Source organism: Antechinus flavipes, chromosome 1 (assembly GCF_016432865.1).
Source record: "Antechinus flavipes isolate AdamAnt ecotype Samford, QLD, Australia chromosome 1, AdamAnt_v2, whole genome shotgun sequence".
In the NCBI taxonomy this organism is placed as follows: Eukaryota; Metazoa; Chordata; class Mammalia; order Dasyuromorphia; family Dasyuridae; genus Antechinus; species Antechinus flavipes.
The window spans coordinates 495,544,924-495,565,438 of NC_067398.1; the positions used below are offsets into that span (position 1 = coordinate 495,544,924).

The 20,515-nt window shown below is 34.6% G+C and overlaps 1 protein-coding gene across 3 annotated transcripts in view; it reads right to left on the reverse strand.

The window, feature by feature from the left end:
* RBBP8 (RB binding protein 8, endonuclease) overlaps window positions 1-20,515 on the reverse strand; it is a 124,502-nt gene that overhangs the window by 95,644 nt on the left and 8,343 nt on the right. For 2 of the 3 annotated variants that reach the window (XM_051970351.1, XM_051970349.1), the window contains exon 1: window positions 2,792-3,154. The exons of the other annotated variant lie outside the window; for it this stretch is intronic. The gene's annotated coding sequence lies outside the window, so the exon portion shown is untranslated. Of the gene's footprint in view, window positions 1-2,791; window positions 3,155-20,515 lie in introns of those variants that run through there. 3 annotated transcript variants of the gene reach the window in all.

The window sequence follows — 20,515 nt, forward strand, 5'->3', positions numbered from 1 at the left end:
CCTCATGGGACAAATATTGTGTCTAATACTTATATTTCCTAGCACTGTGCTAAGCTATTACCTTGAGATTAAAATTAATTATGAACTTTATCAATTTAGCCTACATGTTATGACCCACTAGGCGGCAAAGATGAAAGAAAGTCTCAGTCCTTGAGGAACTTAAAATCTAATGTGATGGATAAGACAATAGAGAATAACAATTTGTGTACATGATATTTACCCCTTGCCTTACACTCAAGAGGCAAGCATGATATGATGAAGAGTTGCTAATGCTTGGAGTTAGGAGAGCTGTGTTCTATTTCAGCTCCAACATTTTACTAGCTGGGTCAATGAACTTATCTATAAAATGAGGATCCGAGTTTCATAGAATTGGGGACGGATGGGATCTTTGAGGTTATCTAATCTAACACCCTCATGTAATTACTGAAGACAATAAAACTCAAAAAAGTAATATATTCAAGATCACACAGCATTTGAAATTCATCTTCTCTGACTGATACAGCATTATTTCTGCTGTAAATAGTTAATTACCTTGTAGGGTTGTTTTTGATAAAGGACTTTATAAATTATATGAGTATATATTAACACACATATATAGTACTTGATAAACCATATACATATACACACACACATATTATACACATACACACACATATACACAAAATAAAATTTGAAATTTCAGCTCTGTTGGTTAGTAGCTATGTATATTCAGAGCTGTTTCTTTTTCCAGGTCTAGACTTAATAATTTTAAAAATAAGAATTGAACTAAATCTTCAAGATCTTTTAAAATACTAAATCTCATATGGAAGCTCTCAAGAAAATGCTAAAAAAAATTGTAGATGGATCACTTTTGAGTTCTGGGTCTCCTAGGTAAAGAAATCTTCACAGATGTGCCACCTGAGTCAAATGAATCTTGAAAGATGTGAACAAGAAATCTATAAATTCTTGTATTCTAGACATGGGGAGGAAGTTTATGCCTATAGCTGGTTGGGGCATTTAAACTTGAGTAAATGGGAATAGAATGAAATAAAGTAGGAAAGTTAATTTGGAATCAGATTCTTGAATTAAATTCTTTAAATAATAGGTAAATTAGTTTGTATTGTGTCTACAAGCAAAAGGAGAATGACAAAATCAGATCAATGCATGAGGAAGGTCATTTTAGCAAATATATGGCTATATTAAAGAAGTGACAGACTAAAGGCAGGTAGATTAATTAAGACAGATAAAGGAGGGGGAAGGGTGGCATTGAACTAAGGCAGTAGCAATTTGTGTGGTTAGAGAGAACTATTCTTGGAGATACTGCTTAAGGCATTATCTATAAGACTTGGCAACTAATTAGAAAAAGCAGTTCTAAGAGTCAGGATCTGGAGATCAGTTTAGAACATATTGAAATTTAGGCGTTAAAGACATCCACCAGAACTGAAAATATTTTTGCAAAAGTCTTTTCAGTTTAATTTAAAACTACAAATAAGGTTTTTTGGAAGAGCCTGCATAGAACTAGACTCAGGGCAAAAATGTAGAGCTGGATATAGATAGGGGACTTAAGTTACTGAATTGAAACTGTGCTACTGGAAGAGGGAGAGGGAGAAAAGAGAGAGAAAGGAAAGGAGAGAAGGAAGAGAAAGAAAAGAGAAGAGGAGAAGAGTAAAGAAGGGAATGGAAGAAAAGTGAAAAGGAGGAAGAAGAGGAAAGGAGAAAGAAAGGGAGACAGAAGGAGAAGGGAACAGAAGAAGAGAAAGGATGGAGAGCAGAGAAAGAAGAGAAAGAAAAGAGGGGGAAGTAGACAAAAGAATGGAAGAAAAGTGAGAAGGGGAAAAAGGAAGAGAAGGGAGAAGGAGGAGAAAGAAAGGGAGAAGGAAGAGAAGGAGAAGAGAAAGAATGGAAGAAATGTAAGAAGGGAGAAGAGAAGAGAGAAGCGAAAGAAAACAAGAAAGGGAAGAGAAGGGGAATATTAAAGAAGAGAAGGGATGAAAGAGGGAAGGAGGAAGAAAAGAAAAAGAAGAGATGGGGAAGGAGGAAGAAGAGAAAGAGAAGGGAAGAGGAAAAGTAGAGAAAAGGGATGGAAGAGAAAGAGAAGAGGAAAGGGAGAAAAGAGAAAGAGGGAAGGGAAGCGTAGAGGAAGAGTAGAGAAGAGATAGAAAAGAAGTGGGAAGGGAAAAGAATAAGAGGGAAGAAAAAAGATGGGGCAAGGAGAAGAGGAAGAGAAGGAAGGGGAATAAAAGAGAGAAGTGAAGAGAAAGGAAAGAAAAAGAGAAATGAATCTTTACACAGGAAAACAAAGTCAAAAATAGAAGGGAAAGAAAGTAATTCTGTATGGAAAACGGTCTCGATAGATTATCTTTATCCTAAACTTTGCATTTTCCGCACTCAGGCTGGCACCAGGCGCGAGAGCACGCAAAGACAGGGATTGCATGCAAGCGTGGGACCCCGGGTCTGATTCCTGGGACACTTCAGAGCTTAATCGGTACAAGTCGCTCCCTTCCCCGAAGAGGTGGCCCGCTAGCTGCTAGTCCCAGTGAGGTATAAGCGGGTTTCGGCGCCCCAGCGCTCAGCTACAAGCGGAGAAAAAGGGACCCGAGGAACGTTAAGTTCTCTCACATAAGGAGACTACACAGCCAGGGGGCGGGGCCAGGCCCTGCCCCTCTCCAGGCCTCAGTTTCCTTAAACTGGAAAACCAAGGCATAGGAGCAGAGGGTGGATTCTATGTGGTTGTTTTCAACCATTACAGCACTCGCCAGCCTTTCCCCCCCAGCACGCTCCCGCTCACTCCCAATCCTGACTCAAAACTTACCCCTTCGCGCGCTCTTGGGGAGATGGGGGGGAAGTTAGGAGGGAAGGATAGCTCACAGCCCGACCGGAAGTGGAGGGAATTCCGGGAAAAAGGGATCGAAACACCGGGGACACGCGAGGCAGCCGGACTTTACGCAAAAATCTTTGGGCGCCTGCCAGACTAGGAAGGAGTCCCAATAAAGGAGGAGAGCCCCTCCGGGCGCTGGAGTGAGACGTCCGTTCTCTTCACTGCCCCCCCCCCTCCCCCGGCGTCCGAGCCCGGCCAGCAGAACTTCGGCCCTGGGGCCAGCCCGCGCTTTTGGGGGGGGGAGGGGAAGGGGAGGGGAAGAGGCGGAGGGAAAGACTGCCGGTACAAGCTGCTAAAAGCCGGCCAGAGCCGGCCCCGCCCCCTCATTGGGGACGCCGCGAGACGTCACGAGGTTGGGCTTCCCTTGTACACCCATCGTGGCTTAGTTCCCTGAGCTCGCGCCAGGCCCCGCCTCTTGGCCCTCTATAAAAGGGCGTGGCTTGCAGGGAGACTCCCAGTCGAGCTAGTTCTCGGCATGCAGTGTTTTGTCTTAATGCTAACGGTTTGGCTGTGGGGCTTAGTAGCTCGCTCAGAAGCAGGGCATGGCAGAAGCATTTTGTTAAATGCTTTTTATAACTCCTCATAACAGGAGAATTTCATGCGGAATCTGTAGAAAGCTCTCTGGTAGTACATGAATTTGGATTAGAAAAAAATTAAACTCCCAAAAAGCTTAACATTTTCGCGTTGACTAACCGTTAAACTGAAATTTAGCATTTCCTACAGTTATGAATTAAACTTTTTTTTTTTTAAACCGGAGTCATTCTGAGGAGGGATGCATGGGCTTCACCAAACTTCCGTAAGAGATCTGTAGCACACACACACAAAGATCAAGAACCCTTGCTTGAGGAGAATTGTAGAGTCTTAGAGCTGAAAGAAGTTTTTTAAGTTTATGTGTAAAAATGATATTTTGATAGAAGATTTAGGGTTTAAGTGCTTTATGCACATACGTTATCTTATTTGATTTCCTATAATAACCCTGTGAAGTAAATGCTTTTTACAATTGAGGAAATTGAAGAATGAGATTGTGATCCCAGGTGTTTTGATTCCAAATTAAATAAATTAGGTATCAGGCATTCTGATAAATCCTGAGGATAACAAATTTCAAAATAACAAAACCAGTCTCTACCCTCAAGGAATTTGTGTGTAATGTGAATGTATGTGTGTAAATACATAAATAGGTATATATAATAACATTTATAGTACATTATTATAGTACAAAATATACACAAACCTATAAAGTAATAAAAAGGGGGTAGGGTGGTTGTCAGGAAAAACCTCTTGCTACCATAATCTGGCGTGAGTATGAGAAGAAACTAGGCATTCTATAAGGTCGAGGTAAAGAGAGAATTGTTCCAGGCTTTGGGGGGACAATTTGTAGAAATTCTTTCTTGTGTGAGGAAGAGCAAGATGGTCAATTTGTAGTGTAAAAGTGATTACTAGCTAAATCAAAAAGCAGTTTGGAGCCTAATTTTAAAAGAGTTTTACATTCATTTTTTTTTTTCACTACGATACACTGTTTGCTTGAACTTTAGCCCTAAAGATGTTTGAATTCTTTTAGAAAATAATCTGACTAAATTCAATATATCGCTTTACATAAATATAGAGAAAATGAGCTTAATACTAAGTAGAAATTTAAGAAATAATCACTATATGTTACTGGACACAATTGTCTTAATTTTGAGGGTTTTTTTTTTAATTTTCATTATCTGGAACTATTACACTTAAAAATCAGAGAAGAATTAAGTTGTTTAAAAAACCAGAACTCAGTAGAATTTCAGCATCTCTAAACCTAAGAAATTTTGCTAAAAACAAAATAAATAATTTGAGGAAAACTGGAGAATCTTAAGGAAATTGATATTGTATTGAAAAGCTAAAAAATTTTAGCTATAGAACTATAATCCTATGCCATGATCCAAAATATTCATTCACTTTTGGCAAAACTTAAAGTATTTTAATGTTTTCCATCCACCTTATATATGGAGAAAGTAGTTTCTGTCTTTAAGAATAACAAAACTTAAGTCAAGGAATATTGACTAAATACTATTTATTTTGTTCTTTATGGAAAACTTATTTTTGCTAAACTTAAGCAAAATTGAAAAGCATCAAAACCTTAAGTGCTTTTGAGGCCTGGAATAAAATACATCCAGAAAGCAAAGTTTTTATCAATTGAGTTATATGTTATATAGCAGAGTTGAGAGTCTTTATCTCCTGAGGGAGAGGGAAATAATTTCTTTCTTAGCTTGGATAGCAACATAAAGCTCAAGTACATTTATCTAGCAGATACTCTAACAGAAATGTTATGCATCTTCTGTAAGATGGCTTGTCATGTCATCTAACTTGGACTAAATTCTTTATGACTTTTCACAGTCAGAAAAAAAAAAGGAGTTTGAGAATTCATTGTAAGAAGTTTCTTAACTTTTCAAGAGTGAAAGTAACTTACAGGTCACTGGTATAGACTCCAAAATTTCAGTGAATTTAGATGTGAATTATAATTACAGCCAGTTTAGGGTAAATAGATTAAATAACTTGCCTCTGAGCTTCTCTCAAAAGGATGCTTTATAGCTTAACCACCACATTAAATGACTATAAAGTATTTGTATGAACAAATGAAGTACTAATTAAAGAAATAAAGATAACTCTGTATGTATTCACATATATCAGTAATCTTTTTGGGAAAATAGAACAAAAGTATTAAGATACAGATAGATTAGGTAATATGCAAATTTGGTGAATTTTCATTAAAACTCAGAACTTGAGAATGATAGCTAAAGTTCTTCAGCTTTATGAATTTTCCTTTTGTATAATTATAACTAATTCTTGTCTTCTTTTTTACCCCCTTCTCCCCCAAAATAAAAGTATACAATATCCCCCTTTATCATTTAGGAGGTACATGTATAGGCAATTGTTCTCTTGGGGACAGAGAAGAGTTGGGAGTTACTGGTATAGTGAAAAAGCCTTATTTAAGCAGTTAGATCTAATACCTAGTGCTTAAAATAAACAATACATATACTTATAAATGTGCATACATTTAAATAAATAAATACATACGTATGTCTATATGAACATATACATATACAGAAGATACTAACTATTCTGAATTCAGATTGCACCGGGTAAATTTATGTCCTTATAATAAATTAATTTTGAATAATCACTTTACCACACTGTATTAACTTCAATTCATGATTTTGCCCCATCCTATTCTCCACCCCAACTTTCCCCACCCTTTAAAGCAGACTGAGGCATTGAAGTAGTACAGAGGAGGGTTAGACCTGAAGTCTAGAAGATTGAAATTCAAATATGGCCTCAGGCACTTAACTATCTCTGGGATGCTGGATAAACCACAATCTTGGTTTGCCTTAATTTCCTCAAATGTAAATTGGGAATAATATCCTCTATCTACCTCAGTATCTTTACCAAGAAAATCCCAAATGGGGTTATAAAAAACCAGACATGACTGAATCAACTAAACTATTCAGGGTTGGTTGTGAGGATCAAACGAGATAATTATTTATAAAAAGCTTGACAGGGTGTCTAGCATATAGTAGGAACTATATAAATACTAGTTATCATCATCATTATTATTAGACTGCATCCCTCTTTAACTTCATAGATGGTCTTTAAGTGTTATAGGCAAAAAAAAAAAAAAATTAATTACTTTCTGGCTAGTCTGGTAAAAAGTTCGCCTTCAAACTTGGCCTAGCTAGTTGATCCACCATAGATTATGGTCTGTCATCTGCCAGATTTAAAGCTTTTCCAGCTTGAAGAAATCTGCCAGAACTTGTATTCTGCTTTCATAGCCTTTGAGAACTCAGGATGCCATCCAGAACATGATGAAGCATTAGAGTAGGACTTCAGTGGAGGAGCTACTAGATTACAAGGGTTTTGTTTCATATTTTAAATCAGGTATCTAAGAGACTATGACCTAAGGGCAAGATAAGAGAAACTAATGAATGCTTTTTATCTCCTGACAAAACTATTAGTCCTAAAGTGAGTTATACACTAGGACAATTTCACTATTGCAGTCACTATTGAAGACAAGAGGATGATTACTTGAGGCAGTGAGAAGAAACTAGAAATAGTTTCTAGGATGATGACTCTGAAGCAGATAGAGATCATGTAGACTAACTACTCATTTTACAGATGAGAAAACTGAGACCCATTGTCACATAACTGTTCTATAACAAGTGAAGATTCAAATTCAGTTTTTCTGACTCCCACTTCCTATATTTTTCCTATACTCATGAACACTATCTTTCAGGATGTAATGTTATAACAGAAGCTACATAAACAATGTTTGCAATAGTGTATAGAGGATAAGGAGTAGAATATTGAAGGATGAACTAGAGGAATAAATTGTTGACACTAGGTTCTCAGTATAGTGTGAGCTGTTCAAAAAGTTTTGCTTCAAGAAGACTTCAAGCTTCTTTAGAGGCTTCTATTAAACAGACTGGACAGTCACATGGGAGAAGAAATAATAAATGATGTTTAGCTGAGGCGGGGGTGGGGCTTCATCCTTGATTTGTTCAGAACCTCCTACATACCTCAAGTCTACTATTATTGGAAAATATGGCAATTCAATAAGACAAATTAAGTTGGTTTCAGGACAACAACTTGTTGGGAATGAGATAAGATTGCTTCATGTTTGGAGGTCTCTTCTAATTCTCAAATTCTGTTATTAAAATTGTCAGTCACAAGAGCACATTATTTCAAGGTTCAGTTCTTTTTTAATGTAGTTTTTTTTTTTTTAAGATGATCATTTAAACTTTACTAACATTCTGCTTGAATTCTATTGTGGCACGGAAATAACCATGAGTTCTCAAAAGCCACACCATCATCAAATATGAATTCTAAACAAGTTCACTAAGCTGAAAAGACTTCGAGAATTTCAATTGAGTGGTAAACTATTTTCAGAGGACTAGCATAGCTGCCTAGTTAAATGTAGATTGTTTCATTACTATCAGATCAATAATTAATTTTATGTAGATAGTTTCATCATTATCAGATCAATAATTAATTTTTAATTTACAGTAACACAGCTATAAAGATATAGAATAGTTGTATCTATGATGGTGGAATGAGAACAATCTCAAATATGAAATCATGAGTCCTTAAAATATTGAAGTAATAATTTTAAAAAGCAATGTTGTTACTTGCTAATTGTTATTTTTCATAGTTGACTTAGAACTTAAAGTTTTACACACACACACACACACACACACACACACACAAAATTTGTATTCCATATGCATTATAGGAAATATTCACAGATTTCTTGCTCTCTCAACCCGTTCTAAAGAACTAAGAAAAATTATACCCTGGTTTCAAAAATTGGTCCTTTGCTTTTTCTGATTAAATTATTCAGGCTGAAAGGTTAAGGAAACAATGTGTTATTGTCATTCCTAGCATATTTTGGGATCAAAATTCAATCAAAATACTTCCTGGGTTTTATTTACTTGTTTCAATTCTTAGCTGCCATACTAGTACAATTGCTCAATACTGAATGATGAAATTAAATCATATTCCCATTCATATTTTTTAATGTGTATCTTGTTCTTTGTGGACTCTTAAAAATAACATTGTTACCATGGTCTTTTAGTAGAAAACTAGACTTGAAAAATCAGGGGGAAAAATTACTACAAATCTGAAAGATTTGAGAACTCTGATTGATGCAATCATGTCAAATCATGATACCAAAGGACAGATGATAAGATAGATTATGAATTCAAGTTATGGAATGAAACGTACATTTTTTGAACATGAAGAATGTGGGAATTTGGTTTTCTTGACTATGCTTATTTGTTACAAGGATTAGGTTTTTTTCTCTTATAAGAATTTTTTCTTTGTACTTGGAGAGAGAGGGGAAGAGGAGAAAATTAATGCTTGCTAATTAACAAAATTAATGATCTGTAAGATGGTATCTAAATCCTTCTATCTTTCTGGAAGATATTAGATTAATAAAATAAGAAGCTCTAAAACTCTTCTTTTGTAACCTGAAATGTTTATCTCCATAAGAGTTATGTGAATTTAGGTAACATCTGGATTCAATTATCATCTCTATACAGATAATATTCATGTTTAATTATCCAGTCCTAACCTTTCTTCTGACCTCAAGTCTTGGATCTCCAACTGCCTAATGAATGAACATCTTAAATTCAACATTATCTAAAACTGACTTCATTATTTTCCTCTAAATTTCTCCCTTCTTCTTAGCTTGCCTATTACTGAATAGGGCTTGCAATCTAATTGTTATCCTCTCTCTATTCCTCACACTTAAGTCTCCATATCAATCTTTTACCAAGACCTGTTGATTTCATTTCTTTTGTATACATTCTCTTCTCTCTTCTGACACCACCAACATCTTGGTGTAGACCCTTATCATCTTCACACCTAGAATATTGAAATAGCCTTCCAGTTGTTCTCCCTGCCTTGTGTTTTTCCTCACTCCACTTCATTTTTCATTCTGCTATCAAAGTGATATTTATAAACTGTAAGTGTAAGTCACCTCCTAAATACCAGTGCCTCCCTATTATCTCCAGAATCATATATAAAATCTTCTGTTCCTTTGTAACCTGGTCTCTCCCCATCTTTCAAATCTTATATTTTACTTCCCTCCATATACTTTTTAATCCAGTACCAGTGGCTTATTTGAACTTCCTAAAATAAGACAGTCCTTTTGTCTACTATGGTAAAACTGACTTTCCCCCAGGTCTAGGTGTTTTCTTCATCTCCATCTTCTGGATTTCCTTTCAAGTCTCAGGTAAAATCCCACTTTTTGCAAGAGGCCTTTGCCCCTAGTTTCCCTCAATGCTAGTGCTTTCTCTCTATTGATTATCCCCAATATACCTTTGAGGTATATTGTTTATACAGAATTATTTGCATATTGTCTCCCTCATTTGACTGTGAGGTCCTTGAAACCAAAGATTATGTTTGCCTTTCTTTATATAAAAAGGCAGGGTACTGAAGATACTTGGTGGCTAGATAGTGGATAGAGCACTAAACCTGGAATCAAGAAAACCTGACTTTAAATCTAGCCTCGGGTTCTTACTTATGTGAATAAGTCACTTAGCTTCTGTTTGCCTGGTTTCCTCAACTGAGCTTTCCTCAACAATAAAAAGAGTAATAAAAGTGTCTACTTTGTGAAGTTGGTAGACTTACAGGGGATCATAATACCTAGCATGATGTCTGACATATAGAAGGTACTTTAAATACTTATTTCTTTTCCTTGCCTACTAGGTACTTAGCACAATGTCAGGCACATACTAGGTGTTCAAAAATTGCCTGTTGACTGACACATACTAAAAAATATGACTTAAAAATGCTTGTTGACTGTCATATACTACAAATGGAGACAGTGCAATAAGACATGTACTGGTTATATTCTGTGCTGCTTTATCAAGTATAGAGTCTTAATATTGCTTTAATATTCAAAACTCAGTAAATATCTGATGATTGAGCAAATATGAAATATTTATGAAACAATGATATTATTTCTCTAGCTTGTCCCTTGCAGACATCACTTACAGTGGAATACCCTTCATGTTTGATTTTTACAGGAGGTAGATCTTATAAATACACAAAGAAGCCTTTTTGCAAGTTTAATGTACCATTTCAGTTTCTATTTCATTTTAACAATTAGTTTGAGATGTGTCATCAGGAAGAATCTCTTAAGTAGGTGAAAAATGAATAACTGAAAGTGATTACTAACCAGAAGCATGTTTATCTATGGCCTCCATTTGCTTACACATTACAGAAATATTTACATGGTAAGACATAATTAATCAGCCCCTTGGATGTTATTCTGATTTCAGAGGCCCCATTTTGATTAAGTACAAAACTGAATAGAGTTCTCTTAGTCTGGCTGGGGGCATTAACAGAGTTCTATCTGGATGCTTTCATGGGTATCTCTGTATGTAATTTGAACTAATCTTGGATGCTTACTCTACTGGGCTTGTTAATATGAAAATTTAAATTTTTATAGATATAAATGTGTATACACTTATAATAATGGTAAAAAGGAAAAAAAATTGAAGCTGTTTTTTTCCTGAACTCCTTTTCTCTCCTTCAAAGGAATTCAAGTTACATTTGATAACTGAGTACAAACTAACAACAAACACTAGTGTCTCCACAATTAACAGTTCAAATCAACAAGTCCATGTTTAGTGCTTATAATGTGCTAACCATTTTGCTAAGCAATGGAGATATATAATAGAAAGGCAGAAAATATCCCTGTCTTCAAAGAGGTCATATTCTAAGGGGAAAGAAACTGTCTAACAAACAACTTTGCATACACTATATATAAAGGATAAATTGGAAATGTTTTTGTTCAGTTATTTTAGTCAGTTATTTTAGTCTTTATGACCCTATGACTCTTTATGACTAGATCTTGACAAAAGTTTACTATTTACTTTCCCAGCTCATTTTACAGATGAGAAAACTGAGGTAAATAGGGTTTAAGTGACTTGCTCAGTTATTTGCACATAGCTAGTAAGTATCTGAAGCCAGATTTGAATGGAGGAAGAGGAGTCATCCTGACTCTAGGGTCCCTTACTCTATCCATTATGCTACCTAGGTGCCCTGAAAGTGGAAGAAGTCGCTAATGTTAGTGCCTTGTCCTTCTGTAAGAAGTAAGGCACTAGCATTGAGGAAAAGGCTTCTGGCAAGTGGTGGTACTTGAAGTATGGCAGGAAATCGAGGGGGTGATGAAGAGGGGGAGTATATGGGGTTGTGGGAGGTTGAAGGGAGGAGGAAAGGAACAAGTTAAGAGGCCAGAAAGTTTAAAAAGAGTGAACTAAGTCTGCTAAGCAACATCAGTTTGTTGACTCTGCCACAGTGAGTCTTGGATTCAGTAGATTGGTAGACTAGCTGATATTATTAGAGCAGAAGCCTTCTAGGAAGTGGAGTTTATGACTTGTTTTTAGGCTCTAGAATTCTCAATTCTGGCTGGCTCAGCTTAGAGCCCTCTGGAATCTTCCAGTGTGGTCTACTGCCAAGAGTATTGATCTAAAAGTTAGATAGTGTTCTTTTTTGAGTTTAGGTTCTGTGATCTGGCTAATCCTCAGGACTTTTAAGAAAGGCTCTCTGATCTAAAACCCTTCATCCTCAAGCTGAGAGAAACACATATTATATGTTCATTTGTTTCAGGTTGTTCTAAGTAGTTAAAAATCATTTATATAACTATATTCTGGAATACTTAACTCCTAATGTAAAAGACAAGGCCTATACTACTAGCAGGAATCTGATTTGGATTTTAAAAGTAAAGGGGAAATTGATTAAAACTTGTGATGTTTATTTCTTTGCAAGAGTGGGTTCTAAATGTCTATCACTGTATAATGAAATATGCCTTATAGGACTTACTTGTAGTAATCCTGTACCCTATGTCTTTTCCTTTATCCATTCATAAATATTTATAAGAGATTATGATTTTTAGAGAACTTATTTTTAACATCACTTTAAATAATTAAAGAAATTGTGGCTTAATATAGATTTTTGTGATCATCTTCTTAAAAGTAACATCAATTTTGTGAGTAAATATGATAATTACTTAAATAAAAACATAAAGAACAGCTATACATATGTATATCTATGATACATATATATATATACATATGTATGTATATATATAAAGAACAGCATTTTCAATTTTTCTATTTTTTGCCTAACTACTTGTGCATGGTTTTTAATATGATCTTATTAGGCTATGTTACTCATGGTACAAATAACTTTTCTGAGATTTTAGCTAAATGTCCTTAGACTTAATCCAAGAAGCTTCAATGGAGTCAATTTATTTTCATTTCAGTTGCATTTCCTTTATAAGTAAATAAAAACCACAGAGACCAGTTTTAGAAATAACTGTATTTTTAGAATATATGTTCCCTAATGTAATATGCTATGGCTCAGCTCCTTAACAATCAGCAAACAAGCTTAGGAGGTGATTATTTGTTGTGAATGGTAGATCACATCAGAAAAGAACTTTCTCACAGATGATCAAGTTTCAGTGCCTCTCAGGTTTTGTGGGAATGGATCAAATCTAGCAAGCAAAGGCAGGTTTTTATAGTTGTACACAAAAAGACTTTTAAAACTGAGCTTTAAAATTGTAAAATTGCCTAATGTCTTGAAAAATCTGTTTTGACAATGTAGCTAATAAGTTAAAATTCAGAGATAAGTTGTCGATTAGAAAATAGATCAAAGTAATTGATGATATTAATGCCATATGAGATGAAAAGAAGTTCAAGTGACATCCAAAGTCATGGATTTAGAGTCCTTCCTAGAAATCTAAACTCCATTGTCCCTCTTATCAGAAAAGAGGGAAAAGAGCCCACATGTGCAAACATGTTTGTAGCAGCTCTTTTTGTAGTGACAAAGATAGGGAAATTGAGTGGAGCCCATCAGTTGGGGAATGGCTGAATAAATCATGGTATATGAATGTAATGAAATATAATTGTTCTATAAGAAATGATAAGCAGACTGATTTCAGAAAAGCTTGGAAAGAGTCACATGAACTAATGTTGAATGAAGCTAGCAGAACCAAGAGAACATTGTGAAAAGTAACAAAAAGATTATGTGAAAATCAACTGTGATGGATTTAACTCTTTTTAACAATGTTGTGATTCAAGGCAATTTCAATAGACTTGGAATGGAAAAATATCATCTGCATCCAGAGAGAGAATTATAGAGACTATATATGGATCAAAACATAGTATTTTCACTTTTTTATTTATTTGTTCCTCATGATTTTTTCTCCTTTTGGTATGATTTTTCTTGCATAACATGACAAATATGGAAATCTGTTTAAAGGAATTATACACATTTAACCTCTCTATTGGATTACTTATTATCTTGGGGAGGGGAGAAAGTAAGGGAGAGAGACAGAAAAATTTAGAACACAAAGTATTACAAAAACAAATGTTGAAAACTATCTTTACATGGATTTGGAAAAATAAAATGCTATTGAAAAATTTTAAAAAGAAAATGGAAAATATCAAAAATTATCTCTAATATGATAACAAAAGACATCAATAAAAATGACTTTTTAAAAAAGTATCTCGGGCAACTAGATGGTACAATGGATAAAGCACCAGCTCTGAAGTCAGTAGGACCTGAGTTCAAATGTGGTCTCAGACACTTAACATTTGAAAACTAAACTTGAAATGTACTTTTGTATGGACTGAAAAGTTATATTAATAGTATGCTATCATTTGTAAATAAAAATGACCTTATTAATACTATCAGTTGAACTGTGTTTCCAGTTGTTTTCCACTACTGGTGATGGATTTGCATTAGGATACCCACAATTCTTTCTTGTTTATTTTCTGATCAATGGTATACTGGAGATTTAAGAGGATAGCCTGTGGTTATGGGATGGATTGAAACAAGCCTACCTATAAAATAAACCTCGGTTTTAGTAATGCTGTTTTTAACCCAATGAGATGACATGCCACAATCAGGAGCATCTGATAAAAGGGAAATCTTCCTCTAATATCTTCTTGTCTTTTCATAGTCACTTGGCTCTTCCCCTGAGGAAATACTAGCTTTTGGTCCTAGCTCGAATATTAAAATCTAAGTTATGATTTTAAGAAACTACTGAAAATTTTGTTAATCGTTTCCATTTAAACTTTACTGGTAGAACTAGAACATGTCATTCATATAGAAGATATAAACATCTACCACACTTCCATTAGAAGATGTAAACATCTACCACACTTCCAAAAGAAAAGTGGTGGGGGTGGGGGAGGAAAAATACTGGCATTATTGAACAGGAACTAAGAATCTTGAACATTTGTCTATTAGTCACAATCTAGGATAGTCTTCCATGTGACATGAAATAGTCAAATGAAATGCAAATGCATTGTTTAAATAGCTCTCATATCAGAAAGTAAAATCTGGGCAATCCAAATTTGATTTGATACTGTTTGAATATTTCTTAAGTTAAATATTTGTGTTTTACCATTTCAAAAAATCCTGACTTTTCCCTTTAGGTAAATACTTTTTATTATATTAAAAATTGTTGCACTCATGTTCATATTTTACAAGATTTTAAACATAAATGAGCATGTATTTTGTCAAAGGCTTTTTTCCCCTTCTGAAGCTATTGATATTAAGGTTGTTAGGGAGTTCTTTCAACCGAGGATGAGCCCTCTTAGAAGGGGTGTTCAGGGTTTTTGAATCAGCGAGGAGTTCAAACTAAAAACAAATGTATTTTCATGCTAAGAAAAACAGCTGGATAGCAGCTTCAGTTTCCTAAGGTACAGCTAATAGTTTTTATAATCCTTCAGGTTCATTTAGAGTACATAGTCAATCAGCAGAATTCTGTAGTAAACTTTCAAAGGAGAAACGACGGTATAGAAAGAGAAAATCATTTAAGGAAGAAAAGAGGGACTTCTGGGTCCTTTCATATTTACTTTGCAGCTGGCAGGATTTGTTATCATAATAAGACATTCTCTGTTCAAGGGCAAGAGATTAGATGAGGTGACCAAATATTTTTACAACTGTGAAAGAAGTTCTTTTAGACAAAACTTCAGGGTTGAGGCAAGGCTACAGGTGTCTATTATCCAAGGACAACAACGGATAGCTTTTAGAACAAAGAATGAGACTTTCTACTTTAAATATTTTGTTACACTTTTACTTTTACTTACTTTCCACTATTAGGCCATCAGTTGGTTGGGGAATTTCTATGCTATTAATCTGTCATGAAATAATTGTGGTTCTTATTCGCCTACCCCGCCCCCCCCAAGGTATTTTTATTTTTGATATGATTATTTTAATTTCCTAATATTGAATCTTCCTTGTTGTATGTGTGTGTTTGTGTGTGTGTTCAATCATTTTCATCATGCCTTCTTTGTGATCCTATTTGAGGTTTTCTTGGCAAAGATAATAGAATTGTTTGCCATTTCCTTTTCCAGCTCATTTTGCAGATGAAGAAAAGACAAACATGCTTAAGTGATTTGCCCCAGGTCATAGAGCTAGTAAGTGTTTTAAGATTAAATTTTAGTTTGGGAAGTATAAGTCTTCCTATCTTTGGGTCAGCACACCATCCACTCTGCCACTTAGTTGCTCCTGAACCCTTTATATACCTGATGTAAATCTCACTTGGCATAGTGAACAATTGTTCTTAGATAGATCTATTTCCATAGTTTTTTTTTTTTTTTTTTTGGGGGGGGGGCAAGGATTTATTTACGATTTTTGAATGTCTATTCATTAATAAAGTTGGGTAGTTCTCTTCATTTCACCTTTTCCTGATTTAGGGATTAAAACCTACAAAAAAGTGATGGGTAATGAATTTCTTTTTAATGATTAGTATAATTTGTGTGACATCATATATTAATGGTTTTTAAAAAGCGATTGAATTCTTCTCTAAATCAGTTAATTCTCCTGTGAATCCATCTAGACCATGGTATTTTTCTTTGGTAGTTCCTTTATGGCTAGTTTAGTTTCTTTTTCTGAAACTGGGTGATTTAAGAACTCCAGTGTGGGGTAAATAAACTTCCCATTTTCTTTTAAATTCTTTTTTATTGACTTATGTCCTGATATATATACTTCAGTGTTGTGATTTTGCCTTATTTATTTTTCTTTTGTTAATTTAATCCTCTTTTTAATCAGACTAGCTAAAAATTTTTGTTTATCAATTCTAAAGCTTTTTTTTAAAATTTTAGCTATTTTCCTTCTAATTTTCAAGAAGTTGTTTGTGCTTTTTGGGGTTTATTGATTTTCTACTATTTAAATTGTAAATATTAAATTGTAATAGTCATCCCTTTTTCTTTTCTTCATGTATATAATCAGAGGCACACTTTTTTCTTCTGAGGTCTGCATTAGCTACATTCCCCAAATTTTGGTTTATTTTCTAATCATTATCATATTTTGTCCCATAGTATTTATTTTTCTTTGATTTGTTTTTTCTGATCTAGTCATTGATTCTTATGTCACTATGAAATCTCCATTAGGTCTCTAATGTTTATTTTTATTGCATGAATTATCATTTTATTTGTGTTAAAGCTTATAGAATGTGTTTAAGGTTTGTTTTTTTATTATTTATTTATCATTTCTCTGAGCCCTGTGTATGTGCTGTGTTTTTTGCAAAGTTGGGCCATGTGTTGCTGAAAAAAAAAGTATATTCCTTAATGTTCCTGTTTTGAATAGGAATAGATGCTATAAGTCTTTCCACCCTAATTTTTCAGCAATCTTACCAATCCTCTATTTCCTTTTTTATTTTACTTTTTGTTTTTCTTTCTATTATATTTTACCAACTCTGAGATATATATATATATATATGGGTGTTATATAATTATTGTTACTATCTGTATCTTTTTAAAATTCAATCAATTTTCCTTTCTAAATTTAGATGATATTATATTTTATAGCTAATATTCATATAGAATTGTCAGGTTTATAAAGCATTTGCTAAATAGAATCACAGAATTAGAGAATCGGAAGGTACCTCAAATCAAAGGCCATCTAGTCCAAACCATGTGACATACTTGGCAAGTTATCAGCTAGATTCTACTTAAAGACTTCTAAGGAATGGAAATCGACTACCTCTGGAAGGAGCTTGTTCCAATTTTGCATAACTCTTAATTATTAAATCTAATATCTAATTATTAAAGTCATTAATTTTTTTCTTAACATTGTCTAATTTCCCTCTTTATAACTTCTATCTGTTGCTTCTGGTTCTGTTCTTTGAGGTCAAACACTACAAATCTAGTTCCTCCCCAAAGACAGCTCTTCAAATACATGAAAATAACTGCCTTATCCCTCCCTGCTCTTCTCCAGGCTAAACATGTTCAGTTCTTCAACTGATTCTGTAACGACAAGAACTTCAAAGCCCTTCACCAACCTGATTGCCCTCCTCTGGACCTTCTAATTTCTTAAGGCCCTTAAACTGTAGTGCCAGAGAATGAACACAATTCTTTAGATGAAGTCTGATGAGAAAAGAGTACAATGGAATCATCATCTATCCATTCTGGAAATTTGGTCCTTCTTAATGTAGCCCATAATCTCAATTGCTTTTTTTTTTTTAGCTGTTTTGTCATACTCGACTCATACTGAGCTTGTAGGCTACCAAGTGACTCCCACGTCTCTTTCAAAATAACTACTATTTAATCCTACCTTTCTCATTTTATGCTTGAGAATTTAATATTTGATTTTTTTTATCTCCATGAAAGACTATATATTAATCCCCATTGAATTTCATCTAATTGTTTCAATTTAAGGTTCTAACCTGTGAAGATGATTTTGGATCTTGACTCTGTCAGCTTTGTATTAGTTGTCCTTTCTAGCTTTATGTCATCTGCAAATTTGATGAGCGTGTCATCTATGCCTTTGTCCAAGATAATGCTAAAAATTTTAAATGGCATAAGACTAAGAAGAGATTTCTGGGACACACCATTGGAAACCTTCTGCCACATTGTCATTGAACCATTGCAGCTATTCTTTGAGTCCAGTTAGTTATTCAACCATTTTTTAATCCATCTGATTATATCATAATCTAATGTTTGTCTCTATTTTGCACAATAACAGTATGAAATATTTTATCAAAATCTTTGCTAGTACCTAAGAAAACTAAATCTATAATTTTCTCCTTATTTACTAATTTAGTAACCCTATCAAAGAAGGAAATGAGATTGGTCTTCTATGACTTATTCTTGACAGTTATGCTACTTCTTTTTATGCACCTCTCCCCTATTTAAATTTTTGCCAACCACTCCCTTTAACTGTTCTAAGTTTTCCTAGAATTGAAGTTAGGCTTAGAATTAGATCTAGAACTTAGAATTGGCAGACTCCAATTTCTTTCTTTTTGGGGAAATGAGGACATTTCTCCATTCTCCATACTTCATACTACAAATACTCCCATTTTCAGTGATCTTTCATATTTCAGCCACCACTTACCTGAAAATTCTTTCAAGATCATGGCCAGATGTCTTGAATTCATCAAAGCAACCAAGTGAAAACCCCCTACCCTCAGCTATATTTCATTACGTGTCTTAAGTATTAATTTCCTCTTAAACATTTTTGTTCTGTTGTATTAAATGTAATGCCTTTTTCTTTACAGAGAAAACAAAACCAAGTAAGAAATGACCAATGACCATCTGTCTTCTCTCTGTTGTTTATCATCATTTTTCCATTTATTCTAAGCAAAACTCCTATCCTTTTTTTGATCTTCCTTTTCCTCCCATTGTAACTTAAAAAAAATCTTCTCATCTTCTTTAATTTTAGCATTCCTGGCACTATTTTTACAAGATCAGGATGTACTTATTCTACTACATGGCCTTATACATAATTTGTAGATTCTTCTTGTCTTCCTTTTTAGAATATAAACTTCTTGCAAGTAGGGATTGTTTCTTTTTTTATATTCATATATCTGTTGTCAGGCATGCTAGCTGGTGCAGGGTTGGCACTTAATAGTTGATCACATGAATCCAAAAAAAGCAAAGAGAAAGAGTGATCTTTAGGTTGGCAAGGATCTAGAAAGGAAGATATAGTTACAATGAACATGAAAGGAAAAAGGCCCTCCTTCCCTAGTGTTTTGAAGAGCATGACAAAAGCATACACTACTGAAGAGGATGGTCAACAATGTAATATCTTCCAGAGGGAATCAGGTTTCTATAAAGGCAGTAAGAACAGAGTATGAAAGAAATAGTCTAGTATAAAGGGAAGTTTTTTTAATATCACAAGAACTGGAAAGACCACTGAGGTCTTTTAATACAAGAAGTATGAATTGTCTTGTTTGCATGTGTTCCCTCTCTACGCACTACTGACCTATTTTTTAATACAAAAGCTTTCTTCCCATTTTTCTCATGGACACCAAGTATATTTGTGGAAGATGCATAACCTTTGTCTCTTCACAGGGAAATGAATAGGACACAGAAGCAAAACACTTTATTTGGTGTCAAAGGACCAGAATTGAGTCAATTAGGGCCAAAACAATAACCAACTAAGACTTGGCTTGGGACCTATTGTTAGCCAATCAATGAGAGCCAGAGTGAATCTCATGGACACCAAACATTGATGAGCAGCCCTGAAAAGGGTTTGGTAAGCCCTCACACCAGAGGTGCTGTCTTCCAGATCACCCAGGCCTCAAATCTGTTGGTGAGTTTGGAGAGGTCTACCTTAAGCATGAAAAAACTTATTATCTGAATGAGTGGATGAGAACAATTTGTTCCACTGGCCATGAAGACAGTTAAAACAAACACTGTGAGGGACTTATTGCTCTGTCAGACACCAAAGACACCAAATCATCCTCTGCATCCTAGGCCATCGCCAGTCTTCTCAACTCTTGTCCTGCCACTAGATTTTGATGACTCAGAAAGGTGTAAAGTAAGGCTGATGACTTTGTACACCTTTGCCTTACCTAAATCCAATTCATGAGCAAGTCAAGACATCATCCCATGAGATCACTGGTCCTCTTCAAAAAACAAGGACAAAAAACAACACACTACCTATATGGTCTTAGCCAAATCCTGTAAACTGCTCCTCTTTAGTGGGAGAATTTGGAATCAGATAATATTTAAGATCCCTTCTAGCTCTAGGCCTTATGAGAACTTAAGATATAGGTATTATAGCTAAATTATTGATATCATTAAATGATGTCTAGACTTGAATTCTGTTTTATCTCCCCAAAGTAGTGAGTTTCAGTAGATCTAAGTTGAGCTTAAATATTGTGGT